Here is a 17,236-nt window from a genome sequence, read left to right on the forward strand (position 1 = left end):
AAAAAATATTTATCTGTGGGATTTCCAGCTCTCTGGGGTGTAGATAGTTTCAAAAGAAGACTTTCCAAATGAGAGAAGGCGATGCATCTTTTTTCCCGCAAAACTTGTGTGTGCAAATAGTATGTTGCATGCCTCTCAAGGGAAGCAGTCATGTGGGGTTTAGTGTTGTGATTGGGGAGGGGGGCGGTGAATACTGAGCGTCGATTTCGGATACAATTAAAATCTCCGTATAAATCTCTTATAGTATAATGCTGGCAAAAACAACTCCTAATGTCAAGAAAAATTGTCCATCATTTATATTGGATCCGTAGGTATTGACAATAGCTACGTCTATACCATCCAACCTGCCTTAAAACAAGAAGTATCACCTCACTACATCTGTCTCCATGTACATGAGGGCAAAACGGAACTCCGGAGCTATCCATGTTAGGACTCTCCTAGCAAAGTTCAAGTAGTTGGCATAGTAAAGTTGTCCCCTCAATTTCGAGGCCTGTTTGGCGTCCTCAACGTCAAAAAAGTGTCTTCTACAAGCTGGCAATGTCAACAGCGTGTCTCTTAAAAATGGATAACAACCTTTAGCGTTTATGAAAATTGCCCAAATGCCATACGTTCCAGAAGTCAAGCTTGTATGATCCAATCTTACCCATAAGAAAAGGGTGATGCGCTTGGGTACCTATTTTTCCCCTGTGAACAGATGGCAACGACCCACTGGTCAACATATGGAAAAATTTCACAACGGCTCCTCCACCCCCCCACCCGCCTCACCCTCCACCCTGGACTAGTCTAAAATAACTACTTCATTACACAAGCCCATAAGATTCGATATGCAAGGACGTGCATCATTGGAACCAAATGTTGTTAGGTCATCATAGAATGTTTGTGGTGGCTGAGCTGCAGATGGAAGGGAGAGGGCTTGACAGTAGTTTGAGTGGCTGGATGAGACCTTTCATGTAGAGAATAAACTACTCTCATCTCCACGTCATCACTCCTGCATTCTCTACCAACGCACCTTGTTACACTGGCGACCTGTGTGAATACGTTTAGCTATCACAACGCCCTGTCCTGCTGCCAGTCATGTGTATACATCTGGCACAGGTGGGCAATTAGTCTGTTTGACCTGCGCATATTTTCAAACAACTAACTTCTCTGTGTAAATGCAACTCTTCACCTTGTGAAGGATTGTACTGTTTCAAGTGATAGCACTAGCCTGTCAGCTGCATGAAGTTTGTGGTGTTTCAAAAACAGTAGTATCCATACCTACAGACCTCAAGACATTGCACGCGCAAGAATCTGAGGGTCCTTCGAGAACCAGTGGCCACTCCTTAATTAGTGCGCTTGACTCAAAGCGGCTCGCGTGACTGAACACAGTAAAGCTAGCGTTATGGAGAGCATGGTGGCCTGCAATAAAGCTGCAAGGCTCAGTGTAAGGCATTGCGACTCTGTGAGGCTTGCGCTACGGAGAAGACTGCGGTCCATAGTACAGCTCCCCGTCTCGCACATCCACCCTCATCATATTTCTGTAACTCTGCTTTTTCCTTGTCTCTTATCTATCTATCTATCTATCTATCTATCTATCTATCTATCTATCTATCTGATGCCCGATGGAGCTACCTTGAGAGCTAAAATGGAGACTGCCTGTGGATTCCCTCCTCGGCCGTCACCTACCCATTTGGTCTTAGGGCAGACTTTCTCTACGTCTCTCATACCGTCTTCCCCCTCTTCCTCTCCCTTCTCACTCCCCCTCTCCCCCTTTCCACTCTATTTGTCTCTCCTTCTCGCTCTTCAATGTGTCGCATATATTTAATGTAACGTGTAATTGTTTTCACTGTTGAAACCTTGTTGAACCTTATGTAAAGCGCTCTGATACCTACGGGTTTAGCCAGCGCTATATCAAACTCGGTTAATAAATAAATAAATGCCTCATCCTAAGACACCAGCAAGCGTCAACACAAGACACAAAAGGTCCCCCCCCACCCCCTCCCCACCAACTGGTTTATAACGCATGGGACAAAGAAATAAACAGAATCGTATTCTTGGCTCCCCCTATCGCAGGAGAGATACAAATCAAGACAGTAAAGATTGTATGAAAATATAGGAAGTACCCTCACGTAAGTGGTCATGATGAGCCTGTTACTCATTAACTTGCTCCCTTTAACTTCATTGGCAGCTTTTCTATAAAACTGGAGGAACCACCACCAAGACTGAATCTAATATTGCTTCTTGTGTGTGTTTCTCTAAAGTCAGAAACCCGCATTAGTTTCTTCAAGGTCCTCATAAAGGAAGAGATAACTATACTATCTTTCTAACACAAAGTACATTAAAATGAGGATTCAGACAATAGCGGGTCGCATTTTAAGAAATATTTATGCTTTGTGTTACAAATATCATGGGTAATGTTTTTAGGTCTCACCTGAGCCAGCGCATGTGCTGCTCTGCGAGACATTTAGTTAGTGGGCTTTTAAATGTCCTACCACAGCTTTTTGTGTGGCATTCTGTGTGCGGTTTCGCGCACAGGCACGAGCAGAGGCGCCATCTGGCTTTCCTCTCGCTCTCCCGTGTGTGCGCCTCGCTCTGCCTCTGTGTCTTACTCGTCCCTCCCCCACCACATGCAACCCCTTCCCCGGGTCGAGGCAGAAGTAGCAGACTCCTGTCCTGCTGCAGCCCTACCCACTGCAGGTCATCAACCTACCCCCACAAAGCAAAACACAACGTACCACACCCTCCCCTTGAAGCAGCTGCGTGCTGCACAGCTCCTCTCAGGAGAAGCTTGCAGAAAACTCCTGCCCGAATGACCTCTGCAGTCCCTTTACCTGCTCCGCAAGCCATAAGATGCATACTGGTAAGTAGCATATTCCTTTTTTGGGACCATGTTCTGGTTAAAAATGTTTTAGAGAGCTCTTCTCTCACAAAACTTCAATTTTAATTGTTATGTTATGTTATATTAATTTATTATGCGCACAGATACTCCAGCCAAGGAGCGTCCCGGCGCAGAGACAAGGAGAAACATAACACAACAGGGAAATGAAGGTGTAAAAAGAGGCAGCTAAAACAAGAATGTTTTTATAGCCCTCCGGAAGGTCAGGAGGTCCTCCAACAAGCGAATTTCAACAGGGAGGGAGTTCCAAGCTGATGCAGTTTAGAAAAGTGAAGTTTAGAACAAAATCATAACTTGCAGCTTTTCAAAGCCCTGCTGAAATGTTTTAGCAAAAGTAGAACAAGCTGCTCCGGTGCACTGCATCTATCAGAGAGGTAGCAAGATCAAACACAGAACTACCCTGTTAGGGAAATAGTCTACTTATTTTTTAAATGCTTTGTATTTTTATGTTATTGTTATTTGGCTATATTCAAAAGTTCAATTGAGAAGTCCTCTTGAAATTCCACGCCACTATGACAGTAACTCAGCAAAAATGTTGTGGATGGAAATGCTTGAAACAATGTGAGCTACTGATTTTTGTTAGTGTATGCACGACCGACCAATGTGCAAATCTCCTTGCACTGCTAGACCATATCCACTCTGAATGGAAACACAAGTAACTCGAGCATATTTGTTCTTTTTCAGTCTTCACAAGCAAGGTGCAGCTTGTGTTCAAATAGCACAGTGCAGCTGTTGTTATAGCCTTCCCACATAGGGTAAATCTGTGAGACTTTTCTAAAGTAATGGATGAAATGATTGATTTAATCTGAAACACTGTATATAAGCGATTTGCGTGCAATGTTAGATTGTCAGATGTGTGTCTGCCCCAGTATTTACACAAATAACAATTTAAATATCACTATTTAGTTTTTTTCTTTGATAGCGCTACTCCTCCCTATGCAAGGTTTCCGGATGCATTAAATCAGACATACACATTATACATTGACATTAAATCATAAGTGCGCAAATCAATGCACAGGTTGTGTTATATCGGACAGTGAGGGTTTCAAGGTGTAGGAGTCCCATGTCCTTGGCTTGCTGTGCTATATTAGAATTGAACTGCAAATAACAAAACGATCTGTTTTAAAAGCAGTAATCCACATACCTTGCGACATAAATAAAATCTGTCAACCGCATGTTTCATGATGTGCTTTACAGGCGACACATTAACCCTCTACACTCCTTTGATTAAAAACTGAGATTAGACAGACCCATATCTCTCCAGCAAATGCAGACTTTACAACCAATTAAGCCTAACCGAATTACTGCCACTTTTGTCTTTGTTGCCAATTTCTTTGTGACAGAATTTTTTTTTAAATGAAGGTGAAATTTATCAATCTTTCACACAACACAACTTGCTGTATTGCGTGAAAGAGAGAGGGCAGGATTGTGCAATTATTTACCAATATATGGCGCGTTCTTTCTGCCTACGCGTGCACACAATCTGCTACCGAGCACCAACGCAGGCACCCTTGCGCCATGGTACCTGCTCTGCAGGCAGGATTGTTTTTATGCAGGAAGAATAACCTTCTTGCACAAAAAAATCCTCTGAGGCTTTTTACCCTCTCTATATTTGCAGCGCACTTAGAGGAAGCAATAAGGAGGAATAAAGATATTTTCTCTTCGTTGGGACTCCCCTTGGGAAGGTGTAGCATTTTGACACATTGGTAAATCTGGAAATGCAGCAAGATCCATAGGTGGAAGCGTGGATCCACCCAGGCTCCTCGCATTGAACACCTTCCCATCGCAGAGTAATGCAAGGGAGTCACTTGCGCTGCCTTTCGTTACTCCAGATTTGCCAAGCAACGCAGGGCCACTCAAGGTGACCTTGTGTGGCTTGGTGAATTTGACAGTATTGTGTTGCCCTTGTGACACCACGTGACCTAAGGGCAACACAATACTATGCTAACCAAGGCTCTAAATGTATAAGTTGAGGCCAAGATTTGACGTTGGGTTTACCCCATTTTTTTGGTACAACCCCAATGCAAAATCTCATTCATTAAATCTTATAGTGAGCTCAAATATACTCATGATAGACCTGCTAAACATACGTGTTGGGTGTTAAGACCCGATGTCACTTCTTATGACGTCTTTTCCTGTGAGGTCATGGGTTGTGACGTCACTTCCTGAGATGCCACGTGCTGTGATGTCAGTCACGCACCATGCTGCCATTTGTATTCTACCTAATTTGATAAGTCCCCCCACTTATTTTTTTGTTTTTTTTTCTCAAAAGTCTGATTGGTAGCTCATCATGTGCTCTTCAGCCTCACTCCGTCAAGAGAGGTCTGCTTCTCCGTCTCTTCCCAAACAAAGATTTGATCGCTTTCCAACAGTTCTGACACTTTAATGCTGGCAGCTGTTGAATGTAAAATTCTCCTGCTGGCGACCACGACTAGGATTGTATCCATATCTATCTTTAAGTTCAGAAAAAGTTTATTAAACAGCAAAAGGTGTCAATACAATATACATAGGTGATACAGAGAAGAAACAAAAACCTTCTAGAAAAGCATTGCATGAATATCAAGAGGTAGACTGGCTTTAAAGGAATAAAGGAGGTTATACAAGAAAACGAGACATTTAGTTAGTGGGCTTTTAAATGTCCTACCACAGCTTTTTGTGTGGCATTCTGTGTGCGGTTTCGCGCACAGGCACGAGCAGAGGCGCCATCTGGCTTTCCTCTCGCTCTCCCGTGTGTGCGCCTCGCTCTGCCTCTGTGTCTTACTCGTCCCTCCCCCACCACATAGCGCGTCTCGCGGCCACACGTCTTGCGAAATCGACCACATGCTGCACGCTTCAATTTCTTTTGCCTCTACAACTAACTCAGCACAGCTCCCTTTTGCAGGATACCTTCAATATGATGCAACCCCTTCCCCGGGTCGAGGCAGAAGTAGCAGACTCCTGTCCTGCTGCAGCCCTACCCACTGCATGTCATCAACCTACCCCCACAAAGCAAAACACAACGTACCACACCCTCCCCTTGAAGCAGCTGCGTGCCGCACAGCTCCTCTCAGGAGAAGCTTGCAGAAAACTCCTGCCCGAATGACCTCTGCAGTCCCTTTACCTGCTCCGCAAGCCATAAGTCCCGCTCTCAGCCCCTGAGCACCATGCCTGGCCCCGTGAAAGGAGCCCTCTCTTTGGTGATTAGTCCTCGTTGCCCCCGGTGTTTAGCCCTCGTCGCCCTGCTCTCCCTTCAGACCTGGCAGGTTCATCTTGCTCGCTTCCTTCTCTCTCTCTCAGGCAGCAGTACACTTTGGCAGAGCCCAGCCCAGGAGAATGAGGTTTGTGATTTTCACTCGTAGCTCATTTCAGCGCAAACTCACAGTGACGTACAGAGTTTGGCGAATCCCTGCTGTATGTAATTTCTGTGAAAAGAAATTCGGTTTGTAAATTACGCTTCAGAGAAAATATGTGCTCTACTGTTGGGCACTGTTGTTGGTAGAAATGTGCACTCTGATTTGCAGAGTTGCACTAGATATTGCAATAGATATTGTGTGACTAGTTAAAGAACCTGAATGTGTAAGCGGCTAAGCACACCGATCTCATGATCATAGGAAATTTTAGTGGACATGTAAATTGATTCACACAGATACAAATTTCACAAGGGTAATTTCATTGCGAGGGAAACTCTGCCCAACTGGTATCAGGTTAAGTGTGTTAGGCAACTAGGTATCACATATTTTTTATCAAACTATTTTCTATTGAGGTAGCCCAGAAGAGCGAGCAGCGTGTGCACGGGCTGAATCTGGGCGAGTCACACCACTTTAAAGTGTTCTGTTGGGTGCATGCCTGCAGGAGCGTGGCTTGTCTAAATGAAGATGAATGTTTTCGGTGATAGTGTGAGTGAGATAAGGGCTCTCTTACACTCAAGACAGAAGTAAGGTGCGCCTGTGCTACTCGGGACCTCGTGGCTTGGGCTGTTGCTCGCGAGCTCCATTCGAGGTGAGTGTCTCGAATCCTTTGGAAATCAAGGTCTGGGCGTGCCAGCATTAAGCGGATACCGAGCCATCACTGGTAGCTCTTCTGTGGAACTGCTTGGTCCCAGACCACGTCTGTGGCACAGAATGAGTCCACATCCTCTAGTAATATGAAATGTAGTAAATGAGCGGGAACGTGCAGGTCACTATAAATGGCAATTGACCTGATTGCTGATAGGGAATCCGACTGGTCAACTTTTTATCACTTGGTAGGCTGTGCCTCAGATATCACACACAGTGAGGTGCTATGCCTAAACATTTCGCTCAGAGTGTATGCAGGCTTGACTGGTGGGTTGGTCACCACTGGCGTAGGTCCCTACAGTCCAACATTCCGGAAAGGGGAGCTGGAGACATTTTTTTCTTTTCTTCAGTGACCAATATTGAAACAGGCACTTTTAGGTGAAAGATCGTCAAAACAAAGCCGTTTTTGGCTTCGAAATCGGGGGTTCTCCCACCTGACTCTTGTTTGCTAGCAGCTATGGTAGCTTTTATTGGTTTAGCAGGTGCAGTGACACTGGGGCACAGAGGGGAACATTTCTGTATTATATTATTCAGACAGCAGCCAGGGTACCCATTTCCTTCCTTGTACTAGGGCCCATGACACACTGGCTACGCTACTAGGTGGTCCTTCCTGAGTCAGCAAGGGTCAGTCCATCCCATGATCCCATCTAAATGTAGTAATTTGCCTTACAATGTAGTCCCAACACTCCTTGATCATGTCATAAAGATGCCCTATGAACTTATTTCGTAGGACAGAGGTATACCAATCACAAGTGGAAGTATTCTACATCATTGGAACATGCTACTTCTAGTCCAAGATGCGCAAGGGCTATAAATGCCGAATGCAGGCGAGGGGATGCGTGTTTGCCTTTATGAGTCTAAATAATCTGTGTGACCTGGCTATCCTGAGGCTTCAGGCTCTCAGAAAGTGGGGGTGCAGGGTTTGAAACACCGTTAGTGAATAATAAATAATAAAACACTAACTAACAGTTATTTTATTCATTTCTAGCCTATTGATAAATGCCTTTTTTTAAAAAAACGTTTGGATTCTTCTGTACCTCGAAGCCCAGCACTGAATAAGCAGGATTGAGAATGCTCCACCCACTAGCTGTTTTTACATTGTGCTAAAAAAAACTATACCACACACCTTTGCTAGCAGTAAAGCCACTTTACTTGTAGTTTCAACTTATGGTTATTGAAATACCCCATAAAATCAACCTTCTAATACACTATAAATTCATGACTGCCTGCCTTCCTTAAACCCTCCCCCAAAACAACTTTCCAGAACCCAAACTATATTTTTTCTATCGATCTCCTTCCCTTGCATTCCACAATCTTTCTTTCTCTCTCCCACATCACCTTGCATCCCCAAGTCATTTCCCTTTCTCCTGCTCCAAAGCCCCAAACTCGCTCTTCCTCTGTAGTCTCCCCACAAGCGGTGGATATGCCCAAGCCCTACTCTCCATCCCCCAAACTACAGCTGTCCAGGAAGGGCTTGAAAGGTATTTTCTTTACCCAAGGTAGGAAAATTCTTATGACCCGACGCCCAGGACATATTGTTTGCTGACCGAGACAACCAGTTTTCATGTTTTAATTGACTTTTGGCAAGTAGGCTCAACCTCCTGCAGCACAACCCTTCCTGCACAGGACTGCAAAATCCTTCTCACTTGCTTACGAAGCCGAGCTTTTTTTGGGGGCACAACAAAGTTTCTTGGGCTTACTAGTACTTTGGTGAAGGAGGACCTACTGACAATAATTGCCAGAAGTATTTCATGCCCCGCCTGAGCCTCTCTAATCACTGTGTGAGGCACTATCGTCTCTGAGTTCCACAACCTGTCTGGCACACCCTTCTTAATAACAAGCATTGGCATAGCCAATAGGTCTCCCTTTTGGAACTTTTATAAGTATTTAGTTATGCAGCACAATATCCTTGGTGCAACAACATCAGCTGTTGCATCTCTAAACCTTGTACCTTATAAGTGTTTAGCCATGCAACAGTTGATGTTGTTGCACCAAGGTTATTGTGCTGCATAACTAAATACTTATAAGGTCCCAAAAGCGAGACCTATTGTCAATGCCAATGCTTGTTTTGAGTGCCTGTCACCCTCAGTATAGATCCTTTCCTCAGCCTCTTTTGTATTGGACCAGAGTCTCAAGCACTAGCAAAGCTTCATGATTTGCACCATCGATTGTGCCGTCCTCCCAGACCACAATGCGAGAATCACTCTGGGCCTCCGGGGGATGGGGGGTTGGGGGGGGGGGGGGGGAAGAGAACGGTATGTGCTCTCATGTCTAGTCTGTCTGCCCCCCCCCCCCGGCGGGTATGGAAGGGGTCTGCAGCATTCGGAGGGTGCACAGGGATTGTCTGACCTGTCTAGCCAAGACCATCCATCCTCGAGGCGCTCGAAGAAGTGAGTCTTCCCTGCAGCAAAGATGCTGGGTTTTGCTGGGCTAGAGGAGCATGTACCAGAGATCCATCTCTTGCAACTTTTTCTTAATCTACAAAGATTTACATGGTTCCTGTAATTCTTTTAGTGTAATCCGGTTAAATTGCGATATTAGGGTTCTGGAAGGGTGGGGCAGCTGCCTCCATGCCAGCCCTCAGGATAAAGTTCAGATCCCTTTAATTAAGGATTTTGGCAATAAGGGCCTATGGTGGTACCCTCAAAAGGGGTACAGGATCCGGTGCCCTGTAGGCCCCCTCAACAACAAAACGGTCAGATAAACCTCTATGGCGAATGGCATTTGTTGGACCCGGCCCTTTGGGCAGGTTCACCCCCAGACTTTTTGCTTTTTCCTAGCCTGTTTCTGGAACCTGGTGGTGGTGATTTTAGGCCTCTGCACACTTTTTCACTGTGGTACAGTGTAAAGTGCTGGAGCTCTCTGTGTATGTATGGTGAGTGACCTGCCCTCCCATAGGAATGAATGGGGAATATGTATGCCCATGGTAGTTCCTGATGTGTGGGGAGTGCAGGGGCGAGTTTGGTATGTACGAACTCGTGAGAATGAATGCTGCAAAATGATATATGCGGCATGACTGTGTCTAGTCTAGAAGTACTACTTTTGGAAGTTGGCATATTTGTGTAAGTTGTTGCTGGCGTGTGATTCGCTGGTGAGCCTGGCCCAGAGTGCCTGGGCCTGCTTGTGGATTAACTGTCTGGTTTGAGGATGACAGGGGCTGGAGAGCCCAGGAGGTTGTCTGAAGTCAGCCCATGGATGAAAGGCAGCATCTGCTGCCAGGGAAGTGGGAGGAGATGGCACCTGATAGTGAAGGGCTGTGCCTGCCTGACTACAAAGCTGGCTCCACCTCCCGCTGGGCGACTGTCACCTCTGTCCCTGATACTGAAGGGACTTCCCTCTAAACCAGTCCAGCTGGTTCTCTCACTGAGACTTCAAAGACTTCAAAGACTTTTCACTGTATAAGAAGGGGCTGTGTCCCCTTCCAAAAGGTTCTTGTTTCTGACTTGAATCTACCAGGGGCGGGCGCTGCCCAGCCCCTGGATGCCTGGAGGACTTCTGGGGGGACCCCTCTGCCTTGCCTGGGCTGATGGAGGGACTTTGCTTTGCCCTGGATTCCTGATGGACTGGTCCTGGACTCCTGAAGAACTTTGCTGGAGGATTTCCCTTAATAGGAGCTGCTGTGCTGACTCCTGGATGCCTCAGGACTTTTGGGACCCTTCTTGATGTAGGGGTCATCTCTGGGGGCTTGTGAGGCTGTCAGTGCCCCCAGCGCGATGGAAGCGCTTTATTTCTGCCTAATAGCGCTTGAGAGCGCTTTATTTTTCACCCGTAGCGAGCGTGTCGCTATCACGCATTTTGCGTGAGATGTTGCAGGTGCCACCCTGCGTTATGCCCGTATTTATTTAATTAATTACGAGTGCCCACCTCGATTGCGTGATTGTTCTTAGGCCGGTGCCCACCCGGCATTGCCCCGTGTTGTCACCGCTGCGGCCCGGGGGCCTGAAGGTGACCAGAAGCCGCGGGGAGAACCACGAAGGGGCCGCGACCTGATTGGCCGAGCCCCGAGGAGAGCCGTGCTCTGATTGGTCCTTTGAGAGGGGCCTGGTCCAGGAGCCGCGCTGCAATTGGCTGACTCCTGGAAGCTTCGCGACGAGTGAGGGAGGCTCGCCGCCCGAGCCGCGACCGGATTGGCCCCTCGATGAGGAGCTGCTGCGGAGGTCGAGGCCGGCCCGTTAAAGAGAGGAGGAAGTCGTTCTCGCCTCCCCCGGTCGGGGGGAAGCCATGGCGTGCTTGTTCGGTCTCCCGTGAGGAGAGGGAGAACGGAGCTGCTGCGCCGAAGAAGGCGCCCGAGAGATGGCGGCCGGTGCTGTGAGGAGAGAGCGGAGGGGGCGCGGGGCACATTGTCGGTGCCCGCCCCCACCGCCAGTGAAGCTGCCCGAGAGGAGGAGTGTGGCCGGCTGCTGGGGCTCCCGTATGCAGAGGGAGCCCCGAGTGAGGAAGTGAGCGGCCGACAGGGCTCCCGTGATGCGAGGGAGCCCTGCTGTATCAAGGAGCCGCCGCCGCCTGAGAGCCCCGCAGAGAAGAGCCGACGCCGCCTCCCAAGGTACCGGTGAGTGCGGGCGTGCAGGGGACAGTGCTGCTTCTGCTCCAGGAGGGAGCTCGGGGGTGTTCCATGCCGGTGAGGCAGAGTTGGTGCTTGGGCGGCCCCGGTTGGCAGTGGGTCGCCCCAACGTTAAGCCAGAGCCTTGAGGCTCCAATGAAGGGGCATATTTGGCGTAGAGAGCCCAGAGGGCTCATGGGCATGTGTTGATTCGAGCCTGCAAGGCTCCAACGACCCCTCATGTGTTTCAGAGCCTGCTAGGCTCAGGGGGGTTAATCTGCTGAGGAGCCAGAGGGTTCCAGAGAGAGTACAGAGCCTGTGTGGCCCAGAGGGGCCATATTTTGTTTAAGAGCCTGTTTGGCTCCAGCGCTTGGTATATCTAGTTAGAGGGGGCGTCGGGGCACATTGCCGGTGCCCGCCCTCTCCTACCTGAGAGGAAGGAGTTTGTAGAGCCTGTGTGGCTCCCACAGTGGGTGCAGTTTGCGCCCAAGGGTCAGTGAGGACCCTGTCGCAGTTTCTTTGATGATTCCCCAGCTGCCCAGCACTTTGTGGGCAGCTGCCACGTTTAGGCTTTTTGTACTTTGAGACTGGCGCTGCATGGCGGCGCACCCTGACATTGAGACTCAAGGCGTCTTAGCCCCAACACGGCCAGTTGGCCTAGGGACTGCCACAAGTGGTGGCTTATGTAAGTTATGCGCAATGTGATTCCTATGTTTTTAATAGTAATTGCCTACTGTGTGTTTTTGCGCTATTGACTTAGGTTCTGGCACCTCTGAATGTGTAGGTTTACGCATCATGTGTCTTTCTTTCCATGCGCTGCACCTCTGAATGTTTAGTCCTCATGTGTCTTCTTGCGCTGCACCCCTGAATGTATTTTATTGCATCATGTGCTTTATTCTTAACACCTCTGAATGTTTTAGGCATCATGTGTTTCTCTTTATTACTCCTCTGAATGTGGTTCATGCATCATGGGTAATGTGTTCTGGTACACCCCTAAATGTATTTTATTCTTAGGTGGTTGTCCTTTTTAGTACAGGTGGTCCTAGTAAGGTCCTGGTTCCTGTTACCAGTGGATACTGGGTGTGATCTTTTTGATTACCATTTTATGTTTAGTATTACTTATTTTAAAAGTACTATATCTGATTCTGACAGTGGCCCATGTGGCCCTGTCTTGTAAATAATCCCATGTGAATATTGCCCGTGCCAGTTGGCACAATGTACATGTGTGATGTTTATCTGATATGTGTTTTGACAATACAAAAGTTATTTTATAATAACCTTGTGTGGAGTCCCTTTTGTGGTGTGCCTAGTATGTTGTTGCTGTTGTGCGCTGACGCAAATGCTTTACACATTGCCTCCGAGTTTAGCCTTACTGCTTGTGCCAAGCTACGAAGGGGGTGAGCAGGGGTTACCTTGGCGTGTGACTGCCTTGCCCTGACTAGAATGGTGGTTTCTGCCTGGCTTTGGCGTCAGCCTTAGCCTACCAGAAATAGCCAGTTCTAACAGAATTCCTTACCCAGTTTTTGTGGAATCGCTCCGCTGATTGGACTTTCACTTTCTCTAGAAAGCCCAACAGGCGTACTTTATTCTGGAGTGATCACTCCTCTGCGTCTTCCACACGTTCCTCCAGGGTGTGAGAGACCACAGACAGTTGGGAGACCGGTTATTTAAAGCATTGCACCTTCTTCTGAAGCGTGATATTAGTTTCTACATTGTCAACTCTATGAATAACTTTACGAAGATCTGCCTGCAACAGATTTACCTCAGTGGAGACTACGCTCCCTGTACAGCCTCCAGGAGGGCTGTACACAAGGGTGGCTCTTGTCGCTTGGGGGAGCGCTCTGGAGACCGCGAGGCCTCTTGGTGAGTGAGTCCATGAGTTGGCTAATGGGGGGAGTGTAGTGTACTGAGTAACAGCATTGCTCTATGGGTGCCGCTGAGGCCTATCCTTCCCCATAATGCAGACAGGAGAGCACGAGCAGGATCAGGATCAGGAAGCCTATTTAGTTAGGCTTGACTGCTCTGTGCCAAGCTACTAGAGGGTGAGCATAGGTTAATTTAAAGTGTGTTACTGACTTACCCTGCCTGGGATAATGTTCCTGCTTTTACAAGGTACATACCTCTGCCAACCACAAGCCCAATTTTTAACAGTGTTTGGTAATAATTCCTATGGAGTCAGTCGGATGGTGAGGCTAGCAGAGTGTAAAAAGTTATATAGTGTAAACAAAAATGGTATGTGCAAGTGGTTAAAACTTACTCCAGCAAAGACTTTCAGCTTTATTCTTGTCTGTCAGGTTTTGCAAAAAGTGAATTAACTTGGCAGCAGTCACATAACCCTGCCTTTTTGTGTTCTAGTGAAGCCTAGCCTCAACACCGACCGACTTCATAAGGATTATTACCACACACTAAAACACCTGAAGAGCTCCTCCCGATTAGAGAGGGAGTAGTAGTCCGCACCATGATTTGCTGTCACGGTGTGAGGAGAGTCCCTATGATGAAGCATGCCACCTCTGGTGGGTGAGAGGTTTCATCCTATTAAAGGATTATGTCTTTGACATTCTAGATTTCTAGCTTGGTTTCTGCTTAAGTTGTGTGTAGTATTAAAAATACATGGTTGCCAGGATGTAGAGAGTGGAGGTGAGCCCTATGCTGTATGGTGTACTGTTTTGTTCTTGATACCTGTCAAAGTCTCATGGAGAGTGTTGCTTCTTACTGTATTGCTCTAGATTCTGCATATGCAGCTTTGTTGCAGTATTGGAAGACAAATGAGCTGACCTAACCTAGCTATGAGGTTGTTAATGTGGTAGAGGATGCTTTGGTGTTGAGTATGATGTCTGTATTCAAGACTGTTACTGCAAACTGGATTGCCGTGGCTACTGCATACATGGTCACAAACCTTACCTTGTTTAGTGGATGTTGCAGAGTAAAGTTTTTGTTGTATAGACTGGAACTCATTCACATCGCCATCTGATGGACGAGTAGTGAACACAAGTTTCGCTGAAATATTTCCTTTGTCAGAAATGTCTACTGTTGCGCTTGGTGGTCCGCCGTAAGTGTTATGGACCATCTTTCTGCCTACTATCACTATAAATAATGTACAAAAGTGTTTCCCGGCCAATAGTTAAAGAATTGTTGTGACGTCTGTGGTTAGAGTAGTCCGTACGTGGCTGGGTTCTCCCCAAGGCAGGCTGGGTGTTGAGAGGAAGAAAGGCATTTTCACGAATGCTTGCCTCCATTGATCACTGCTTTAGGTGTAGTTTGGAAAAAGTGTGATAAGACAAACACTGCAGACTTGATTATAATTGGATATGGAGAGAGCATAGAAAAATACAAGTTTTAAATGTTTTCTTGAAAGCGGATTAGTCTTTTATACAGTGAATGTGTGTTCATTTAGCATGACAAATTACCAGTTTTGTCTGCAGGAATTCAGTGACTTTATATCGCTGACATTTTGACCCAGTTGCAGTCTTTTATTGTTTGATCTCCATGACAAGGTTCACCCTCATGGGGCATTTGTTACCTCCTCTCTGCACAATCACACAAAAAACACCCGTCTGTGAAAAATTCCGGCGCTTATTAAACTATTAGTGGCAAAGCCATCTGGTCTGGCTTCTGCCTACGAATGTAAAGACAGCCAGCCATTTGTTAATATTGTTTATATGTGTTGCGTACCTTAAAACCTGACCTACAGTTTTTGCCAATAATGGGAAAAAGTAGCAAAAATGATTACCTTTCTGAAATCACATAGGAGATAAATTGAGTGTGACAAGTATCATTATGATTGAAAATAGGATTCAGATTAAAATGGTTCCTCATTCATTCTAATGGAAGCGATTCCTGGAACAATTGTCCAATTAGCCAATAGCTTGAAGTAGGAAGGTATACTGTCTTGTGTATTGCAGAGCGCAGGACCCTTATGTTCCGTTACGGACTCAGTAGTCTAATGACGTACGGTTTGGGTGTGGCTAATAAATTCATCACACAGTACTGGTCAGGGAGCATGTACAAATGTTTTTGGCGTTCTGGCGAGAGTAGCAGCGGTTTTTTGACAAGCACACTGGTAAGTGGTGGCTATGGGGTTCATAGCGTTTGACTTGGGGGCAGGCAGTTGGGCATTGGATTGAAGCATGGGAGCGAGGCATAAGCGCTGGAAGCCTAGTAGTTAAGTGAACATAGTGGCATTACGGTGCATGTATATTATGCACATTAAATAGAGACTTCGAGTAAGGTTTTGCACGTTTCTTTTGACCGAAACGAGGTATTTGACGTAGCATATTCGAGTGAAGTTCATTCAACGTTCAACAGAGATAGCAGCTTTGGTAAGGAGAAACCCTGTACTTCACATTTTGAAATGGTTTCGTTGGCTTCGGCATCGTTTTGGGTACTCAATAGTAGCATTCGTTTAGCATATCATCATGATATTTTTACAGGTTCACAGCCAGAGCGGCCACTGCTTACAACCTTTAGAAATTAGAGGCTGCTATATTGTTGGATACAGAGGACGGAACAATCTTTTCAGCGTTTATCATTGAGGTAACCTTGATATTCTTCACGTACGTCACATGTAATCATGTAAAGAACTAGGGATATGACATTGGGTATTTCACCTTTTTTACAGTCTTGACACCATCCCCGTCGCTTCAGATCGTAGTAGACAGTGACTCCCGGTTGCCACAGCTCAGAGTAAGTTCTAACTTAGTACACTTTGTACACTTTAGGCTTTACCGTTTAGCATGCATCCACCCGCTTGGTTGCTTCATTTTTATAACGATTCTCCACACATGGTATCGGGTTCATCGTAAGGGTCTTTCGTGCAGAACCATGTTTTTTCCAGATTATTTTATCGTATGGCGAGGATTCTGTGTTTCTTTTTCACCTCGTTTAACTTTGACAATCACGCTATTTTCTTCTGATCACAATCTCCTTTGATCAGTTTTTCACTAATGTGATTCACTTCTCTTGTGATTTTCTCTTCAATTGCCATGTGTAAACATATTCAGGTGTTGCAGTTTAATTCTGCCTTGAGTGGGCGTTAATTTTCTTGTAAAATCTTTGTGTAGGAAAGAGCTTTCAAATATGGATTATGTGTTCAACTTTTTTCACAGTTTCCCCTGAAGAAGAGATGAATAGAATCCCGAAATGCATTGGGCTGGGTAATTTAGTCGCAAAATGTATTAGATTTTTTGCTGAGTTGCAAATGATCTGATTTCTTTGTATATTATTGTTTGAATCACAGTTCATCCGTTTCCATCCATTATTTGACATATGTAACCAGATATTGATATTCATGTGGTTTTATTGTCACTGGTTGCAATACATTTTTGTATAAAACAACTGATTGAATTGTCTGCTTTTTGTTCATAAATTTGTGGAGTGTTGATTCTATACTTTACGCTCTGCATCCAGTATACTGGTGAACATTCACCTGTAGGGTTAATGGCTGCTCTATACCATTTATCATAGACAGTGGTGCGTCGATAAATATTATGCAAGCTGAAACATAAAATGTACTGGCTCCGGTGCCCTGTCTCACACCATCGAAAACCAAAGTATACACGTGAGCAGCCTCGACACCTGCAAAGTCCAGGTTAATTTATTGTTATTGTTATTGTTATCTGGGTTTTTTATCGCGCCAAATCACCGTCAGGTCTCAAGGCGCGTCTGACAGATACAGCAACAAGAAGTAAAATGAAAAGGGATGCAGATTATCGGCCTAACTCACAGAGATGCAAAGGCGTCTCTGAATAGAAATGTCTTCAAAGATTTCCTAAAAAGGAGGAGATTAGG

General features: G+C 46.0%; 1 protein-coding gene across 3 annotated transcripts in view; it reads left to right on the plus strand.

Annotated features, from left to right (window-relative positions):
* FNIP2 (folliculin interacting protein 2) overlaps positions 1-17,236 on the plus strand; it is a 387,981-nt gene that overhangs the window by 162,365 nt on the left and 208,380 nt on the right. The gene's annotated exons all lie outside the window — the stretch shown is intronic.

The sequence above is a fragment of the Lissotriton vulgaris genome, chromosome 3_1 (assembly GCF_964263255.1).
Source record: "Lissotriton vulgaris chromosome 3_1, aLisVul1.2, whole genome shotgun sequence".
NCBI classification, from domain to species: Eukaryota; Metazoa; Chordata; class Amphibia; order Caudata; family Salamandridae; genus Lissotriton; species Lissotriton vulgaris.